The sequence below is a fragment of the Haemaphysalis longicornis genome, unplaced genomic scaffold (assembly GCF_048455015.1).
Source record: "Haemaphysalis longicornis isolate Haplotype H1 unplaced genomic scaffold, Haemaphysalis longicornis Haplotype H1 scaffold_10, whole genome shotgun sequence".
Taxonomy (NCBI): domain Eukaryota; kingdom Metazoa; phylum Arthropoda; class Arachnida; order Ixodida; family Ixodidae; genus Haemaphysalis; species Haemaphysalis longicornis.
The window spans coordinates 53,497,059-53,505,947 of record NW_027526204.1 but is presented as its reverse complement, the minus strand read 5'-3'; positions in this window follow the sequence as shown (position 1 = coordinate 53,505,947).

Below are 8,889 nucleotides of genomic sequence, written 5' to 3'. Positions count from 1 at the left end.
CATTCCCTATCGAAAAATACACCAGACCGGGTCTGATGTGTTCTGGCGTATCCTGGTGTAAACATCAGGTTGCTTTGGTGTGTCGTGGCGTACACGCCAGACTGGTCTAATGGGTTCTGATGTGTACGCCAGGATTGCCTGGCGTACACATCAGGCCGGTCTGGTGGGTTCTTGGTGCACGTCAGGACGGTCTAACGGGTTCTGATGTGTACACCAGGATGGCCTGGCGTTCACATCAGGCCGGTCTGGTGGGTTCTTAGTGCACGTCAGGGCGGTCTGGTGGGTTGTGGTGGTCACACCAGACCGGTCTAGTGGGTTCGGGCGGGCACATCAGGAAAGCACGGTGTGTTTTGGTGTGTACATCAGGCCAGTCTGGTGGGTTCATTGTGCACGTCGGGCCAGCTAGGTGTGTTCTGGTGGGAACATCAGGCATGGTTATGTGGTCTGAACTTGCACCAATCAGGTCAGCATTGTTTGCCTTGACGAGGTAATGACGGGATTTATAGCCTCTTTGCCATGCACAACAGTGTATACTTTGCATTTCTTCGAATGGATATTTATACCCACTTTCAAGACAAATTTTAAGCTTTCTCATTTTTGGTATTCTATTTAGCGAAGGTGCATCTACAGTTGTGTGGCTTTCAATTCAATAAAACCTACCGAAACACCAGCATTACATTTGAATCTAAGCATTTATTTAGAACCATATCATAAACATGCTTATTCACATCATAAGGCAGATGCGTGCAGAAAGATACATTTATATACATATGATAGATCATAACGTGCACTTTCGGGAACACTACTAAGCTTAAATTGAACTAAATACACTGTTCACTGAGGTGTTAAGGAAAGAACCTGGTTTTAAGTACGTATACCCAAACAAGACAAAGGCAGGAACAAAGAAACCATCAGAGTGCAAGTATGTATCAGACTTAATGCATAATGTAGCAGCAATATGTGCAATCAGAATGACTATGGTAAACACAGTAAGATACACAATAGAATTCATAAAATGTGGATGATCAGTGAAAATTGATAACAGAATGACCTCACCATCACTAGTCACACAGGTTTTGTACTTCTGAAGGAGATGCAATACAAAGATCCCCATCAATAATAGAAGATCTTAAAAAGCCACATGTGGTGTTAACTAATTTGTGACCCGTTACTACAGTAGTTCTCATGCCTCAATATTATTTTAGAACAAGCGACTTCAACTGAAACATAAAAAAATGGCTATATCTCACTCACAACCACTTCCATTCAAGCAACTTCCACGTAAGGCTCTTATTCCAATAACGACATATTGTATATACACCGTATTTATTCGAATCTAAACCGATAGTTTTTTGAAATACTCATATATCAAACTCCAGGGTGGGCTTGGATTCGAGGATTTTGAAACACGCCCCAATTTCCAAGTGAAATTAAGGGAAGTGGCGCGCAGCTAGCGCCACCCAGAAAAGAATGTAGCCATTACTAGACGAGCCAGTAGCCACTTAAGGGGCCATAGCGATGCCGCCATTTTGAACTGTGCGGATAGTGGCCTGCGTGCGGTGTGGCATTTGGTTTTGACCAACGTTACTCTAGTAACGTTCTTTTTGACAGCGCAATGGCACCAAACAAGCGGTGCCATTATATTGCCGCTTTTACAAGAAAAGTTGTTTTGGCCGCGGAGTTGTCGTCGAACGTTCAAGCCGGGCGGGACTTCGGCATGGATGAAAAAAAAAATGACCGCCATTGGAGGACGCAACGGGATAGGATAGCTGCGTGCACCGCAACAAGGATGGCCTTCACCGGACCACGAGAAGGCCGTCACCACGAAATGGAGATGGCATTGGCTGACTTCGTTCGGATGCGAGCAGCTGCCCTTCCAGTAACGACAGAAGTGCTCCAGGCAAAAGCAAGGGAGCTTTCAAGAGAACGAGGCTTATCGCGGGCACACTTCAAAGCCAGTCGGGGCTGGCTCAAGAAATTCACGAAGCACTTCGGCTTTAGCCTCAGTCGTCGAACCTCAATCGCCGAGAAGTTGCCCGGTGATTTTAAAGAGAAACTGATTGAGTTCCAGCACCGCATCTTCATGTTCAATAAATGTGTTTTCTTTTTGTGAACGCTTACCTCGCTTTTTTGTTCAGCCTACATTCGAGGTAAGTTTTTTTTTCGTGGCTTCGGACTTTTGGGGGTCGGCTTAGAATCGGGGTCGGCCTAGATTCGAATAAATACGGTAGGTTTACACTGCATAAATTGCTTCCTCAACCTGACATGAAAGGAACTGACAAAATTGTGAGCCATTCATGTGAATGTGAATCACCAGTGAAGCTGAGAAGGAATAAAGGTTTCAACTCTTGACAGAAGTTGCGCTCCAACTTGCCGTTCCTCAGGATTATTCAATCTCAGTAGATGGCCTAGTATCGGGGAATACACTTATCCATTAATGGTGGAAGATTGGGGCACGGCACCTTTAGGCAGAGTCTTCGCAAGTCCCATGCACTTTTTTGCAACAAAAGCGGTTAAATTAAGTGCAGAGCCAAATAAAAACACGCAAGCATGTAAACCAACAAACAGACAAGCAAACAAAACAGATAAACAAATGTACATCCACTACAAAGTGCTAAGGATCACCTCATACTTTCGCACAAAATTTCAGTGCAAGAATTTGTGCCACCACAGATTTACTGACAGACATGGAAAATTCATGAAACACTAGATGTAAACAGCTTCACTGCAAAGCATCCAGCATAAAAGCCCACATAATGTTATCTTATATCGGCACCGTGCCTGTCAACAACACTCCCATCTGCTCAAGTCAGTCACCCGATCTAATAGAACTTTTGTAAAAAGGCAAAATTCCCACGCTTCACAAAAACAGCCCTTCAAGAGACCTAGAACCTTTCAATTATTTTAACTGTTTTTGCCACGCAAGCTTGCTTCGCAGCGGATGTGCTAGTGAGCAGTACAGACTTTATGCTAGCCTCATGAACAAAGTTCAGCACTGTATGGTTTATCTTGAGGTCACATCGCGCGCTATCTGCAAAATTATTTCTTCTGATGGTGGCACGACAACTTAAAACATCTAGTTCCATGAGTATCAAACATTTCTTTAGACACACCAAATGGGAGCTTGGCTGTTGTTTATGGCACACTCTTATTGCTTCTCTTTTTAATGTTGTGGTGGACTCCCGAACTCCAGCACTCCTTTCGAAGCATTGACACAGCACAAAACACCAAAGAATACCATAAATTGCAGTTAAACAAGGAACGAAAAATGGAGGTGAAGATAATCCAGTCAGCATACAGGTGTGGCCAGTAACAAGAGCAATAGTAACACGCTAGCCCTCTCATGATTGAGCGGCAAACTGACATTCTGACAGTGACCTACTGGGGTGGCTCAGTGGCTAAGGCGTTGTGCTGCTGAGCACGAGGTCGCGGGTTCAATTCCCGGCCGCGGCGGACGCTTTTCTGATGGAGGCGGAAAGCAAAAACGCCCGTGTGTATACGAGATTTCAGCGCACATTAAAAATCCCCAGGTGGTCGAAATTTATCCGGAGCCCTCCACTACAGCGCGCCGCATCGCCTGCGTTGCGTTGGCACGTTAAACCTTACCATCAAACAAATATTCCGACCATGACTGCTATATAAGAAAAAAAGAAACTGTTTTTCGCATTTTTAGAGCTAAAAATTTACCTAGTTTAGGCTTACACAGCGATTACTCAGCCGCGGCTAATCCCGCTCATAAAGATTTGGTATTCTGGCCAGAAATGCTTTGCTCTTTACATCTATGTACACACACGGTGAGAGAAAGTTTTCTTGCAAGAGCACACAAAGACCTACATTCCTAGGTGGGTGTTCTACTTGAAAAATAAAAGGTGTGAAGCTCCGTTCTGAAATAAGCTCTTGGCAAAGAAGCAACACTTCACCATTGACTCTGAAAATTCCTAAAACTCTACACAGTTTCCCATCAGTTGACTCAAAATACTCTGAACAAGTGCGCTCCGGCCTTTCATATTTGGCACTGTGCATGACGACTCCATTTATGCGGACCCTCAAGAACTCGCAAACTGCTGTGACAAGACCAACCACTGCAGTTATAAGCTGCTCAACACGGTCTTCTAAAGGAAATGGTGGCAAGGGTGCACCCAGCACACCGGACTGCTCTTGCCCAGTTTTTTTCCCTGCAATCGCTCGTTGCCGGCCTCTTAAAAATGGTGAAAGGGGCACCAGTCGTTTTAGCGATTGCAGTGACTCTCTCATAACACAGCGTTCAGCTATCTGCTGAGGCACTCCCTTAGCTGCTGACACCAGCTTTCAGAGATCACCATTACCCCCTTCAAAAGGAAACGTGGATGTCACCCACATCGGTCCAGTCATCCTCACAGACTTGGCAAGGTGAACCAACTGGTGCACATTAAATGTGAGTGCAGCATCATTGTACAAAGTAGGCACACCTTCAACAAACTTCTTGAGCATTTCACCCGCAAGAAAAACTTCAGACTCTTCAATTTTACTCTTCAACAACATAAATACACTTTGCGAAAGAAGGGAGAAATGCTCAACGTATTTTGATGGTAAAATACTTTCAAGACAAGGCATACCATAATATAGAAGCCAAAATTTCCACTCAGTGGCTTTCCAGAATGTTTTCTCAGAAAGTGATCTAGGCAACCTTGTAAAAAATATTGGGGGGGCGAATGTTCACCAGACGGTCGTCAATTTCATCAACTTTGCGCTTATTTCATTGGTTAATTCCTCTAAAGACAGCCAAAGGTCCATAAGTTGTGACACAACTCCCTCAAGAACACAATGTAAATAGTCAGGGGGCAAGCCCCATACCAGGTCAAGTGCGGGTAGTCCAACAATTGCTGATGGGCCTTTGACACCATCCACGAAACAGCCTCGTTGAACAGCAAGCTTCATTGCAGTGACGACCATTTCATGGGACCGCTCCAACATCTCATCCCCTTCGAAAATGTACTTCACTGTTCCTGAAAAGAAAAAAACGGACAATCGTTAGAAATAATGCCTAATTTTTATTTTATCAAAGACCTTTCAACTATATTTGGTCAGGAAAAGACACAATTTAAACATGCCATCTGTGCAAGTAGTACTGCAAGTGTTCCACAGATTTTTAGTAGCAGCTTAATTTTTTGGTTATTAACCCGCTGACGTAGGCTGAAATGCAGTAATTCGTGCCTACAAAAAAGAACGATTTTTAGCTCTGGCCAAAAAATTGCTGACAAACTTTGAAAAAGTAGTCGGCCATTTCGCAATTTCATCATTCCACATCGTGTGAAACACTGCAGACCCAAGGTAAAATTTAGAAGCACCTAATGACATGGGGCCTGAAATCTTGTGAGAAAATGCTATCACTTCGATATTTGTTACTCCAAGTGGCTTGAATGATCGCAATGGCTCAATATTTTTAATCAAAATATAAATGCATTGCACAAATATCAAGATTAAGGAAAACAGAAAGCTGTGTCTTGGAAGCAAAATTTACCAAAGTGAGCATGGCAAGCCTACATACGTAAACTGTTGGTTCATGCACTTTGCAGGTATTTTGTCTCCTTTTCAGTAGCTGCAACTTCTACAATATGTTTTGTTCGTTCTGGGGCCATTCTACTCTCCATGCTTGGTTTGTTGAAATGAATGGAATTATGAGCCTTTAAAACGTAATAAAAACAAAAATTGCATGAGTGCTATAAGGTTTCAAAAGAGCCTCACTCTCAACAGGCTTTCCTTGCTGGTAGCACCAAGAGCACCCATAATATCCGTTGTACTGCTTCGCATTCAATAGAGCAGTTCGTGCCGGTGAGTCGACATAACAGCACACAACGTTGACTGCAGATCGCACTGTTTGTTCAGAAAAAGACCACGTAAGTGTGCCAATCTTCCGGAATCGGTCAACAAAGGTTTTCAAGAAGAGATGAGGAGGTGGATGTTCTTTTTGGAACCAGATTGCTCCAACAATGAGGTTTCTCCAGCAATGTGGTGGGGGAAGTTCATTCAGGGAAACTTGAATAGGCCAAAGTGAGTGTTTGCTTGACTTGAACACCGGTGACCCATCACTATTGATTGTGACAGTCAAATCACTCCACCTCATCTTCTGCTCAGTGCGAGCTTTTCTATAGACCAAACCATCTGTTACATCAGCATAAAAGCCACCCCAAGGTGAAGCAGCAAGCTCTTTTAAATTCTTGCCAACTAGCTCCTTAGTTCTGTTTAGCAAGCAAAGCAGCTTGTGCTTCACATCCATCGTTAAAAAAAAGCTTCCTTGTTTCAAAAGCCACGCAAGGGTTTTTGTTTTTCCACAAATGTCGCAACGTTGATTTTTACCACAGCTTGTAGTCAAGAAGTGGCAAGTTGAGCAGTAAGGGAGAACTTCCACAGTTTTCGAGCGTTGGAGGTCACATAATTTCCTGAAGCCATATTTTGACGGTGGAAAAACTTGCTTCCCCATCAGCGTATTAAGCAGCTTGAGCAAGGAATCGACCTGTGTCCAGTTAAGGCTAGCTGCTACAACAAATGTAAGAATTAGCAGCATGGCCTGTAGACGGGTGGTGGTTTGGTGCGGAAGTTTGATCTTAGAATTAATCCTGACGTACTCCAAGAAGTCATCGTCGGGATTGTCAGCTTCACTGTCAGCTTCATCAAACTCTTCGCATGTCTCGCTGCCCGCAGTCGTACAGCCGACAAAGTCAGCATCAGGGTTGTCGGCCTCCAAAGAATGGTCAGTCGCTTCCACTTCATTGCAGTCCATGTGCGTCCCGCTGCCAGCGGTGGTACTGTTAGCATGCTGACTTGCGTCGGCTTCAGAAGCACCACTGTCACCAAGAACGTCGTCCTCAGGCTCACCCACAGCACTCGGCTGAAAAGACAAAAAAAAGAGAGAAAGAGAGAGACTCGCTTAAACACAGGTTTGTGCTCAAGGCAATTGACTACCATGCATGCAGACAATGCTTATACAATATTTCAACCCTAAAATTACTCTTATTTTTAATGAAACAATCTGAAAAATACAATTACAGCGATATCTGCAAGTGGTTCAAATTGTTTCTACATCTGAGCAGACACGGTTAAGTGAGAAGGTGGAATGATTACCTTGTGTTTCCAGCACATGTGTTTACATCCGCTTCTTGGTTAAACCAATTACCCTGACATCAGATTAATTTTCTTCAATGAGCCTTAGTAAAATGGCATATTTTTAAATGTTTCACTGCATCAAGTGAAATGAAATAATTTTTGCTGTCCTACAGTTTGACTTCTCTGATGTAAAACAAAAAAACCTTACAGCCAGAAATAAATTCCACAGTTGGCTAGAACACCCTTTTATAGTACTGCATTCAGATACCGGCTTCTCCATGTAAGAATCAATAAAACACAGAAAAAGGGAAGGGACTGCTCTTTAAGTCCATTGCATGTTCCATTTTTACTTGAAATACGACAGTAAAAAATTTTTATTTAGACCAGAAAATGAAACAAGCTTCAAACAAAAATTCTGTGTGCATGCGTGCTCGTGTGACTCAACCAAATTAATTCTCGCGTGAGCTACTAGGCTGTTTCTTTTTACCGGCGTACCCCCTCCCCTTCCCCTGCCCGCCACCTTACCATTCAGTCCAGACCAAAAAAAAAATACTCGCATAGTGCCCGCGCCATTAAGCTGCCATTTAAGCAGTGTTATTTTGAACAGCACGTTTTATTTTTTTTTCGCAATGTTTTTAAAACACAAGCACTGGCAGCTAAAAGATATTTTCCCCCTTTCTGGGAGAACGCGGGCTTTCTCATTGTTATGCGGATTAGAGCACTGCGCATATTAAAATAAAATTTAAAATAATTTTTTTTTAAATAAAAATTAAGTCGCTGTAAAGACACTTTTTGCTCTGGATTACTGTGCGGATAAAGTGTGTGGGGAGGTTGTAGTGACGCAAAGGAACAGCCTAGCAGACGATATATGCTCCTGACAATGGCGCATCGCCGCGCCGTGGGCGCGCTTGCGTTTCTCTCAACCACAAATTCGCTAATTCATGTCGCGCCGGTGTACGTAAAAGCTGCCAGAGTAACATAAAAGCTGTCTCAGCCAGATTAATCGGTTCCATATTAAAAGCGAACACCACATATAATGGTGTTCGTTTTGGAATAGAAAAGTACTTACAGATTCATCAGTTGCAGCCGATTTCCTCTGTCGTCGACTCCATATGGTTTGTCGCGGCACTTTCGCTGAAGACGATCCAGGCTCAAAATAAGAGCGGTAGCGTCGTTTAGGTGGGATCCCCACTTCGCACAGAGAAGCAGAGAATGCTGTGAGCTCAGCCGTGACATATTGGAGAAGTCGTCACTCGCCGACTGACCGCAACGGGATCATCTTAATAATAAAAAAAAGCTAATAAATAATTCCCTATTACGTCCGCTGAGGTAAACGCGATCAAAAATCAATAATAGAATGCAAGAAAAGCTAGAAACAGAAACGCGGGAAACAGCGATGCACGGGCGCGAGCAAAACGAGCGGGAGCGGCGTAAAGGAATTTTCGGCACAACAATAGCCCCTGCGATGCGATACGATGAGGCTTTGAGGGGGGGGGGGGAGGTAGGAGGAAAAGGCCCGAAACTGTCTGGCGAAGGGTGCCGATGCCCTTGGGCCACTTGGGCTGCTTGGGCCTCGGGCGCGGCCTCTCATCCTCTCAGGCTCGTCAATGATTTCCACTTTTGGGATTTGGCAGCAGAATAATAGCAAGATAAAGTGTCCAATTAGTAATTACTAACAAGATATAAGCATTAAAAACACAAAAGATGTTTATTAGTAACATTTCAAACAAGTTTCGTTTGTTACTGATAGGGACTCCCGGGACGCTGGAGGGTCAGCCTCAGGCGTGTTAAATGAGTGTGTACTAA